This window comes from Equus caballus, chromosome 1 (genome assembly GCF_041296265.1).
Source record: "Equus caballus isolate H_3958 breed thoroughbred chromosome 1, TB-T2T, whole genome shotgun sequence".
NCBI lineage: Eukaryota > Metazoa > Chordata > Mammalia > Perissodactyla > Equidae > Equus > Equus caballus.
Window position 1 is genome coordinate 154,273,316 of NC_091684.1, and position 10,274 is coordinate 154,283,589.

The 10,274-nt window shown below is 38.7% G+C and overlaps 1 long non-coding RNA gene across 1 annotated transcript; it reads right to left on the bottom strand.

The window, feature by feature from the left end:
• Nucleotides 1-6,763: 6,763 nt before the first annotated feature.
• LOC138924811 (uncharacterized) lies at nucleotides 6,764-9,158 on the bottom strand. Its single transcript, XR_011440076.1, has 2 exons — nucleotides 9,029-9,158; nucleotides 6,764-7,050 (listed from the first exon to the last, which is right to left on the bottom strand). It is a non-coding gene; the product is annotated as an uncharacterized lncRNA (long non-coding RNA).
• Between the last annotated feature and the right edge of the window lie 1,116 nt (nucleotides 9,159-10,274).

A 10,274-nucleotide genomic window follows, 5' to 3' on the forward strand; every position in this document is an offset into this window, starting at 1 on the left:
TCTTTTTTTCCATCTCTGCCTATCTGTAATGTTTCAACCAGGGATCCCTTATCAAAATCTAGTCTCAGCAATGGACTTGAACCTATACCCTCAAACAAGAAAAGTATTTGTTAGAAAGGTTTAAGGTATTACTTCTCCCTAAGAATTTACAAATAAATGGATCTCTAATCGTGTGATTTGGGGACACCAAAAGTTAGAACAGAGGGTTGCAGAACCAAGGCAAAGAATGGGGAAAGAAATTTTGAAAAAGAATTATTTTCTTGGCTCTTCCAGCTTACCATTTAAGTTCTACTTACTTCTCCTGAGGTGGAATGTGCCTTGCAGTGGCTAGCAGGATGCGCCAGGCAGAGTATATCAGGAATAGCTATGCTACTTGCTCAGGCTTAATATTAAAAAAAAAAAAAAGGCTATATTTGAGAGCAGTTTTAGGTTTACAGCAAAATTGAATTGGAAGTACAGAGAGTTTCCATATAGCCCCTAACCACCTCTGCTACACAGTCTCCCCTACTATCAATATCCTGCACCAGGGTAGGACATTTGTTACAACTGATGAACCTACACTGACACATCATAATCACCCAAAGTCCGTAGTTTATATTAGGGTTCACGCTTGGTGTTGTACAGTCTATGGGACTGGACAAATGTATAATGACATGTATCCTCCATTATAGTATCACACAGAATAGTTTCACTGCTGTAAAAATCCTGTGCGCTCCCCCTATTCATCCGTCCCTCCCCCCACCCCCTGGCAACCACTGATCCTTTTACCATCTCCCTAGTTTTGCCTTTTCCAGAACGTTGTATAGTTGGAACCACCCAGTAGGTAGCCTTTTCCAATTGGCTTCTTTTACTTGGTAATAACATTTAAGGTGCCTCCATTTCTTTTTTGGCTTGATAGCCCGTTTCTTTTTAGTGACAAATAATATCCCATTGTCTGGATGTACCACAGTTTATTTATCCGTTCACCCACTGAACAATTTCTTGGTTGCTTCCAAGTTTTGGCAATTATGAATAAAGCTGTGTGGAGTAAGTTTTCAAGTGGTGTGTGATTGCTGGATTGTATGATAAGAGTATTTTTAGTTTTATAAGAAACTGCCAAACTCTCGCCCAAAGTGGCTGGACCATTTTGCATCCCCACCAGCAATGAATGAGGGTTCCTGTTGCTCCACATCCTCACCAGCATTTGGTGTTGTCAGTATTTTGGCCATTCTAATAGGTGTGTAGTGGTGTCTCATTGTTGTTTTAGCTTGCAATTCCTTAACGACATAAGATGTTTAGCATCTTTTCTTGTGCTTATTTGCCATCTGTATATCTTCTTTGGTGAGATGTCTGTTCAGGACTTTTGCCCATTTTTTAATCCGGTTGTATGTTTTCTTACTGTGGAGTTTTAAGAGTTCTTTGTGTACTTTGGACAACAATCCTTTATCAGATATGTCTTTTGCAAATATTTCCTTCCAGTCTCTGTGGCTTGACTTCTCATTCTCTTGAGGCTTACACTTCTATATATGAAAAAACAGTTTCTTTTTCATGTTCATTTACTTCCTGGTTCCTGAGAAGCAGCCAACAGAGCTGAGGTGATGTGAAAAGAACATTATGTTGTGGTATCTATGGGTTAAGATGGTCCTAAAAGGCACAGTTTATTTCTCGTCTGTTTTCAGCTGCTGGATTCCATACATCTCATCACTAGCAGTTTATAAGAGGGACTAAGGGGAGGAGTATGTGGCATCTGGAACCTAGGTTACCCCTAGAGGTTTCTGCTATCTTTGCAACTTCAGGACCTTGTTGATCTTGGAAGTTTCAGATCCCAAATCTGTGTCTATGTATCATACTGGCTGCAGGACCAGCCCTGTCTCACAGGACTATTTATCAATCAAATGAATTAATTCCTCCAGTGTGTAGTAATCGCATTGTGGTTTTAATTTTCATTTCCCCGATAACTAATGATAATGAACATCTTTTCATGTGCTATTTATATATGTTCCTTTGTAAAACTAAATATTTTTGTACATTTTTAGAAAATGGGTTATTTTCTTATTAATGAGTTGTAAGAGTTCATAATAAATTCTGATGTAAGTCCTATGTCATATATATATATATTACCACCATTTCTCCTTTTGCCTTTGCATTTTCTTAAGTGTCTTTGATAAGCAAAAGTTTTTAATTTGGATGAGGTTCAATGTACCAATTTTTTCCCTTTATGATTAATGCCTTTCTTTTCCCTGTTTAAAAAATCTTTGCCTACTCAAAGTTCATGAAGATATTCCCCTATATTTTTATCTAAAACTTTAAAATTTTTATTTTTTACATAGGTCCTCTTTGAGTTAAGTTTTTTGTGTGGTACTAGATAAAGGTCAAGGTTTACTTTTATCCATTTGGCTATCAGTTTTCCAGCATCATTTATTGACAAGACTATCCTTTCTTCATTGACTTACCTTGACACTTTTATCAGAAATCAATGGCTCATGTACATGTGGGTCTGCTTCTGGACTCTCTTGTTTATTCCATTGATCTAGGGGATATCCTTTCATTAGTCCCACATTGTCTTGATTACTGTCTTGATGACTTCATTTTAGTGTAAGTCCTCTTTTTCTTTTGAAGATTGGCACCTGAGCTAACACCTGTTGCCAATCTTCTTTTATTTTCTTCTTCTCCCCTAAGTGCCCCAGTACATAGTTTTATATTCTAGTTGTAGGTCCTTCTGATTCTGCTATGTGGGATGCTGCCTCAGCATGGCCTGATGAGTGGTGCCATGTTGGCACCCAGGATCTGAATGGGCTAAACCCTGGGCTACCGAGCAGAGTGTGTGAAGTTAACCACTTGGCCACAGGGCTGGCCCCATTTTTTTTTGAGGAAGATTAGCCCTGAGCTAACATCCACTGCCAATCTTCCTCTTTTTGCTGAGGAAGATTGGCCCTGAGCTAACATTTATGCCCATCTTCCTCTACTTTATACGTGGGATGCCTGCCATAGCATGGCTTAATAAGCAGTGCATATGTGCATGCCTGGGATCCCAACCAGTGTGCCTTGGGCCACCAAAGCAGAGCACGTGAACTTAACTGCTCTGCCACTGGGCTGACTCTCTATTTTATATTTTTGATGCTATTTTAAATGTTATCTTTCTTAAAGGAAGATGTTTTTATTTAGCCTTCAAGATGTTTTTGCTGGGTATAGAATTATAGAATGACAATTTTTTTTGTTTCAGCACTCTAAAGATATTGTTCCATAATTTTCTTGCCTCCATTGTTTCTGATGAGAAGCCGATATTCATTTGTGTTATTGTTCCCCTGTATATAATGTGTCATTTCTTTGTCTCCTTTCAGAATTTTCTTTTTATCTTTGATTTTCAGCAGTATAAGCATAGTTTTCTTCATATTTATTCTTCTTTGGGTTTGCTGAGCATTTTCAATCTGTAAATATAACTTTCCCTAAAATAGGAAAATTTTTTCACTGTTATTCAAAATTTTTTATGTTCTCTGCTCGCTCCTTTTCTTATGTAATTTCAAATACATACATATTAGACCTTTTGATGTGTCCCATGGGTCCTTGAGGCTCTGTTAATATTTTTCAGTCTTTTTTCCTCATATTCTTTATATTGGATAATTTCTATTGCTCGATATTCAAGTTCTCTGACTCTGTTCTCTATCATCTCAACTCTCCTATTAAGCTCATCCAGTACTTTTAAAATTTCAGATATTGTGTTTATCAGTTCTAGAATTTCCCTTTGGTTCTTTTTTATAATTTCTATTTCTCTGCCTTTTCATTCATTGTGGACATATTTTCCTTTACTTCATTGATCAGAATTATAACACCTACTTTAAACATTCTTTTTTTTTTAAGATTTTATTTTTTTCCTTTTTCTCCCCAAAGCCCCTCTGGTACATAGTTGTATATTCTTCGTTGTGGGTCCTTCTAGTTGTGGTATGTGGGACGCTGCCTCAGCGTGGTTTGATGAGCAGTGCCATGTCCGCGCCCAGGATCCGAACCAACGAAACACTGGGCCGCCTGCAGCGGAGCGCGCGAACTTAACCACTCGGCCATAGGGCCAGCCCCTTAAACATTCTTATATGCTAATTCCAATATCTGGATCATCTTAGGGTTTATCTCCATTGTCTTTACTCCCAAAAATTGCTTGCATTTTTCTGTCTCTTTATACATTGAACATTTTGGATTGTATCCTGGACATTGTGAACATTAAGTTGTGAAGACTTTTGATTTTGTTATACTTCTCCAAAGAGACTTGTGGTTTTGTTTAACAGGCAATTAACATCAAACTATGAACTCGATCTCTTGAGCAGTAGTTCAAATCACAGGTCAGTTTTTATATCCTTAACTGAGTTGGTTGAAGCCTGTCCATCTGTGCAAATTCAAAGGTTAGGCAGATATTTGGGATGGGTATATACACAAAATTTTTTGCTTCCTCTTTCTTGTGCTTCTCTTTTTGGGATTCCACAGTCACTTTCCAGCAGCCATGTTGCCCCAAACTTTGTACTCTGTTTCTTCAGTCTAGAAAAACTGGATTTTTTCCTCAAAGTTTTAGTCACCCTGCACAATGCTGGTTGCAGCCTGTCTTCAGACTTAAAGCTATAAGAAATGAGATACTTACCCATTTCCTTTCCTTTAGGTGTTAGCTCCACTCCAGAACCTACCTACTTTTGTTCACACTCCAGTCCTTTAGATAATTTTGTTGTTATTGTTTGTTTTGCTTCTATATTTTTTCCAGAGTTTATTGTTATTATTGGTGGAAGGATCAGTCCAGTAGGAGCCTATTCAGCTGAACGAAAATCACAGTACCCAATGAAATTTTTTTAAAGTTTTTTAAAAAATCCATTCTACAATTTTTCTTGCTACGGTATAGAATTATAATGGATTTTTGTATAAGGACCTTGTATTTGGTGTCCTTGCCAAATTTACTTTATAGTTCTGGTTACTTTTTTGTAGATTCTTAGTGTATTTTATATACATGATCATTTTGTCCATTGTAGTTTTACTTCTGCCTCTCCAATCTCTGTGTCTATTTCTTTTTCTCACCTGCTAATGCTGATGACAACTCCCAATACAATGTTGAATACAAGTGGCAAGATCAGAAATCCTTCCTTTGTTCCAGATCTAAAAATGACAACATTTGCTCTTTCACTATTAAAGGTGATGTTAGTGCAGGTTTTCCATGGATGCCCTTTATCAGGACATTCTCTTTTATTCGTAGTTTGCTGAAAGCTTTTATTATAATTGGTATTGACTTTTGTTAAATGCTTTTACTGCATCTTATGGGCAAGATCATATGAGGATTCTCTCAATCTGTTAATATGGTGAATTACATTGATTTTTGAATGTTAAACCAACCTTACATTTCTGGAATACTCTCCATTTGTCACATTTTCCTTTCTATATATTGCTTGGCTTACTTTGGTAAAATTTTGTTGAAGATTTTTGCCCCCATATTTCTAAAGGATATTGACCTGTCCTTTCTTTTCTTGTAACGTCTTTGTTTGGTTTTGGTATCAGGAGAATGAAGAGCTCATAAAACGAATTGGGAGTTGCTCATTTCTCTTCTATTTTCTGAATGAGTGTTTGTAGGATTGTTAATATTTCTTTCATAAATGTTTGATAAAATAGACCAGGGAAGTTATTTGTACTCGGTGTTTTCTTTGTGGAAATATTTTTAATTATGAATTTAATTTCTTTAATAGCTATAAAGTCTTTTCAGTTTTTCTTTTATTTACATACAGTTTTTTAATTTATGCCTTTCAAGAAATTTTTCCACTTCACTTAAGTTGCCAAATTCATTGGCACAAATTTATTTATAACGTTTCCTTAACCTATTAATGTCTATAGGATTTTTAATAATGTCCCCTTTTTTATTCTCGATATTAGCAATTTGTGTTTTCTCTCCTTTTATCTTGAATAGCGCTGAACTTATATTATCCGTAGTAGGCTTTTAGGAATGTTGAAAATAGAGGACCACACCCTGGGAGGGGGTGTCACCTTGGGCTAGGCGGTTCCCTGTAGCCAAGGGCAAGGGTTCCCTGTAGTTAGGGACACAGCTGTGAGCTGTTAGCAGTTAACATTCCCAGCTACTGGGGGATGGGTGCATCAGCCTAGAAGAGATGTTGGCAGAGAACAGCATTATCCACTTTGGAAGAGAAAACACATTTTGAGTGTGAGATAAAGTTTGAGCAAATGCAGGGTGTTAAATAGTAAGAGACTTGCAGAGACAATATGGAATTTGGCTCAGTGAGGGCCAGGGGCCAGAGAAGTAGATGTGGAGAGGGCCCCAAACAATGCCCACTAATTTGGGTTCCCTGGGTTCCTAGGGGCCTAGGAAAGTAGTAATGTCAATCCTAGAAACAGTGGTAAGTCTGCCCAATGAACTGTATCAACTTTCCATTTTAATGCTGGCTATCTTACACTGATGGGCACCGAGATTAATGGAAACAGATATTCGTTTTACTCAACAAATACAGAATAAAATCTTTCAAAACATGGGTCTCTGGTGTAAAATTAATAGGAGGAGCCTTTGGTGGTAAAATGTTGGAGGTTACTGTCCTGGAGCATCAGGTGAAAGCATTTTGGTTTAAATTAGCAACAAAAATATATTTCTAGGTTCCTGACCAAGACCGTAATTCTAATGTATTCTCAAATCTTAAGTCCAGAGCTACAAATTTAACTTTGGAAATGGAAATTTGTCATTGCCTATTGTAGACAGGTTTTAAAGAAAGAATTCTCCTGTCTTAAAAGAGTAAAAAAACCGAAACAAAACAAAACATTTTGCAAAGCTTTCTTTAATTGATGTTATTTGAGTATCCACATGCAATTACAATATTCGTCCTTCATAAAACATCCAGAAGTGAATGCAATACATGAATGTAGTTTCTTAATCATCCTCCCAAATTCCAACCACCATTCCAAATGGAGATGTGTAAGTCTTTCTTCTGCTGGTGTTTGCCAGGAGCAGAGTCCATTTCTGGTGTTTAGAAGGTGTCGCTCCTTTCCTCTTTAACTACTCAAAATTCCCACTCTGCTTGTCTTCAGAATCTCTTCCCAAGAATATATCTGAAACCCAAAGAACAAATGCTGGTTAACAGGAGGGTTACCATTTCCAAGTTGATTTGCAGGTTTATTTGGAATCAAAACTCTAAACTATAGGAAAACACAATTTTAATTAGCTAGTATAGAATATAATTTCTTACAGATGCCCACAAATCGAAACCCCAAGTCTCTCCAAAACAGCCCTCTGCATCTCCTTTGCCTCTGGCTACTCCACCTTGACTGAGCTGCCGTCAGAATTGCCACATACAACAAGCATCACGCTCTCCGTCTTCTCCCTCCCACAGTCTCCACTTCTCTCCTTCGTTCTTCATTTCTGTTTGTACCCCATCCAACCAGTTTCAAATCTCTGTGTCATCTTTGGCTTCCTCCTCTCCATAGTCTTTCATATCCAATCTTTTACCGGGCCATGATGGTTCTGCCATGAACTCATGCAGTCATTTTTTCTATTCTGTTTCACTGTGTCCTGCCAAGTCCCTGGAGCACACCCTCATCACTGAGACTCAGAGGCTGCATTAGCTTTCTGACCTCCTTTCTTAGATGATTTCTGTTTTGCAGTCCCTCCGGCATGGTGACAAAAAAATTAACTTTCTAAATCATATCACTCCCATGCTCTAAATGCTTTAATGTGTATTAAAGGTGTATTTCATGGAGGTGTATTTCCTTGCAGTCCTCAATCTTCTGGCCCCAGCCCACTTTTTAATCTTGTCTCTTACTCTTCTTTCCCTCTACGGTCCACCTGGTTTTGTTCACCTTCCAAACAGCTTGTGGACCTCCCTGTCTTTGGCCTTCCCTTGTACAAGACTTCTTCCTCCCATAGGAGAGGAGGGCTCTACTCTTTGCCTAAAAAAGATTTTCCCAAGTTTTCAACTCTTCAGCTCATCTCCTCTGTTCTCCATGGCCTCTCTGGCGTAGAGATTTTTTTCTCTCCTTTAAACATCTAGGAATCCAATTCTCTGTCTACTTAATATTTAAGTATGTATTGCCTTATATTTTAGTTCCATTTTCTCAGTGTACAGGGTTAAAAATATTTATCAGACGTAACTGTGACACTTCAACTGAAAGAGGATGCCATGCTGATTCTTTTCTTTTGTGGAACACCTGAGAGAAACTGAAAGAAGGAGGAAGTAACTCTACCTAACAAAGGGCCGTGGGCTGGGATGTAGGCTAACGAATCCTAGGAGAGAGCGTAAGGGAAGAGAACCAGGGTGAGGGCAGGTGAAGTGGTTGATCTGAGAAATTTGGAAAGACAGAAAATAGAGGAAGAGTTTCTACAAGAGAGAAAGTCTTGTGTGCAGTGTGGCACAAAATTCCCTTTACACTTCCCCAAGAGACCTTCAGTAAAGATTTACATTACTTTTTACTGAAGATTGTGTCAAATGCTTTTTACTAAGTGAGATTCTGTTTCTTTTTTATGTGTGCTATGGACTGAATATTTGTGTTCCCCCCAGATTCGTATGTTGAAGCCCCAACCTCCCAGTGTGATGGTGTTTGGATGGAGTCCTTGGGAAGTAATTAGGGTTAGAGCAGGTCACGAAGGTGGAGTGCCCAGGGTGGAATTAGTGGCTTTAGAAGAAGAGCAAGAGCGAGAGATCACACACTTTCTGCTACGTGAGGAAGCAGCAAGAAGACCTCAGTTGGCAAACCAGGAAGATGGCCCTTACCCGGAACCAAATTGGCCAGCACTTTGATCTTGGACTTCCCCGGCCTCCAGAAGTGTGAGAAATAAATGTCTGTTTCCCAAGCCACCTAGACTGTGGTATTTCCTTGTGGCAGTGTGAACAGACTAATACAACGTGACACTGTATTGCGATAGGATTTCAGGTGAGGACAAGAAGGGCTAACTTTGTACACACACACACACACACACACACACACACACACACACATTCTCATCTAGTCCATAAGTTCTTTTGGGACAATATCTTTTATTTCTCTGTATCCCATGCAATGCCAAGCAGTACCATGAATATAAGAAGCCCACCTGCTAAGCTGTTTGTCTTTGGTATTCCTGGACTTTTGTGCCCCTCTTCACCCAATTCCAGTAGACCTGTCCTGTCTCCAGTGGGTCTCCCAAAGAGATGCATGTGTCCCAGTGACTATACAAAGAGATCTATTAGGGTTTGGGAAGAAAATAAAATGAAAAAACCCCTCAAACACATATATGCACACACACAAAATCATCTTTAAAATTTTATTTTTTGGTATGTTTTATAATGTACATGCCAAGTAGAATTCGGACATCATAGAAACTGCTTGGCAATTACAGTATTAGAATTGAAACATCCTTTGAGAGGCTGTAGTTCAAGATTTCCATACCTGGATATACTTTAAGGAGCTAGTCACTTTAGAAATACAGATTCCTAGAACCCCATCTCAGACCTACTGAACCAGCATGGCTGAGTGTCAGGGACAGGAATCTGAGGTTTAACAGGCTCCCTAGTTCATCCAGAAGTAACCCACCCACAGCTCTGCTTTCCACTGAAATTTAACCCCCTCATTTTCTTGAAGAGGAAAGTGACTTCTGAAGAAGCAAAATGACTGGCTGTGGACACAGCACATTAGTAGCAAAGCCCAGACCAGGACCCCCATCTTTAGTCATCTGGGTCCCATGCTCATTCCATCCCACCTTTAGTTTGGGATGTGGTTGATTTTCAAGCTACGGGTATAGTTTTCTAGAGTTTCCCAGACTCTCCCTTCTCTTATTCTATCACTCTGGACACTTCCCAAGGGTTTATTATCTGTGGAAAGATATCCAGTATGATGTCATTAATATTGTTGCTAGCAGAATCAGGCAGAAATTGAGAAAGTTCAAGCTGCAGCATGTTATGTTGCACAAATGACTTGATTTCCAGATGGAACTCACAGGGGACAAATTTTAAGCTTACTTAGTCATGTCGATTGTGATTGAAAAACACAAAAGCATTTGAACTTTTGTAGATGTAAGAAACACAAATGAAGGACCTCTAACAAACCTGTTGTCAGCATGGGTGAGTGGATGCATGGCGGTCCTAGGAATTAAAATTGAGAATTTAGAGGAAGGAACAGATTTAGGGAGTTTGCTGATACATTAACTAGCTATTTCTGTGGAACAAATTACCTCAAAATTTAGCAACTTCAAAACCCCACACACTTATTATTTCACAGTGTCTGAGGGTCACCAATCAGGTACTGCTTATTTAGGTGCCTCTGGCTGAACATCTCTCACAGCTGCAATCAAGGTGTTGGCT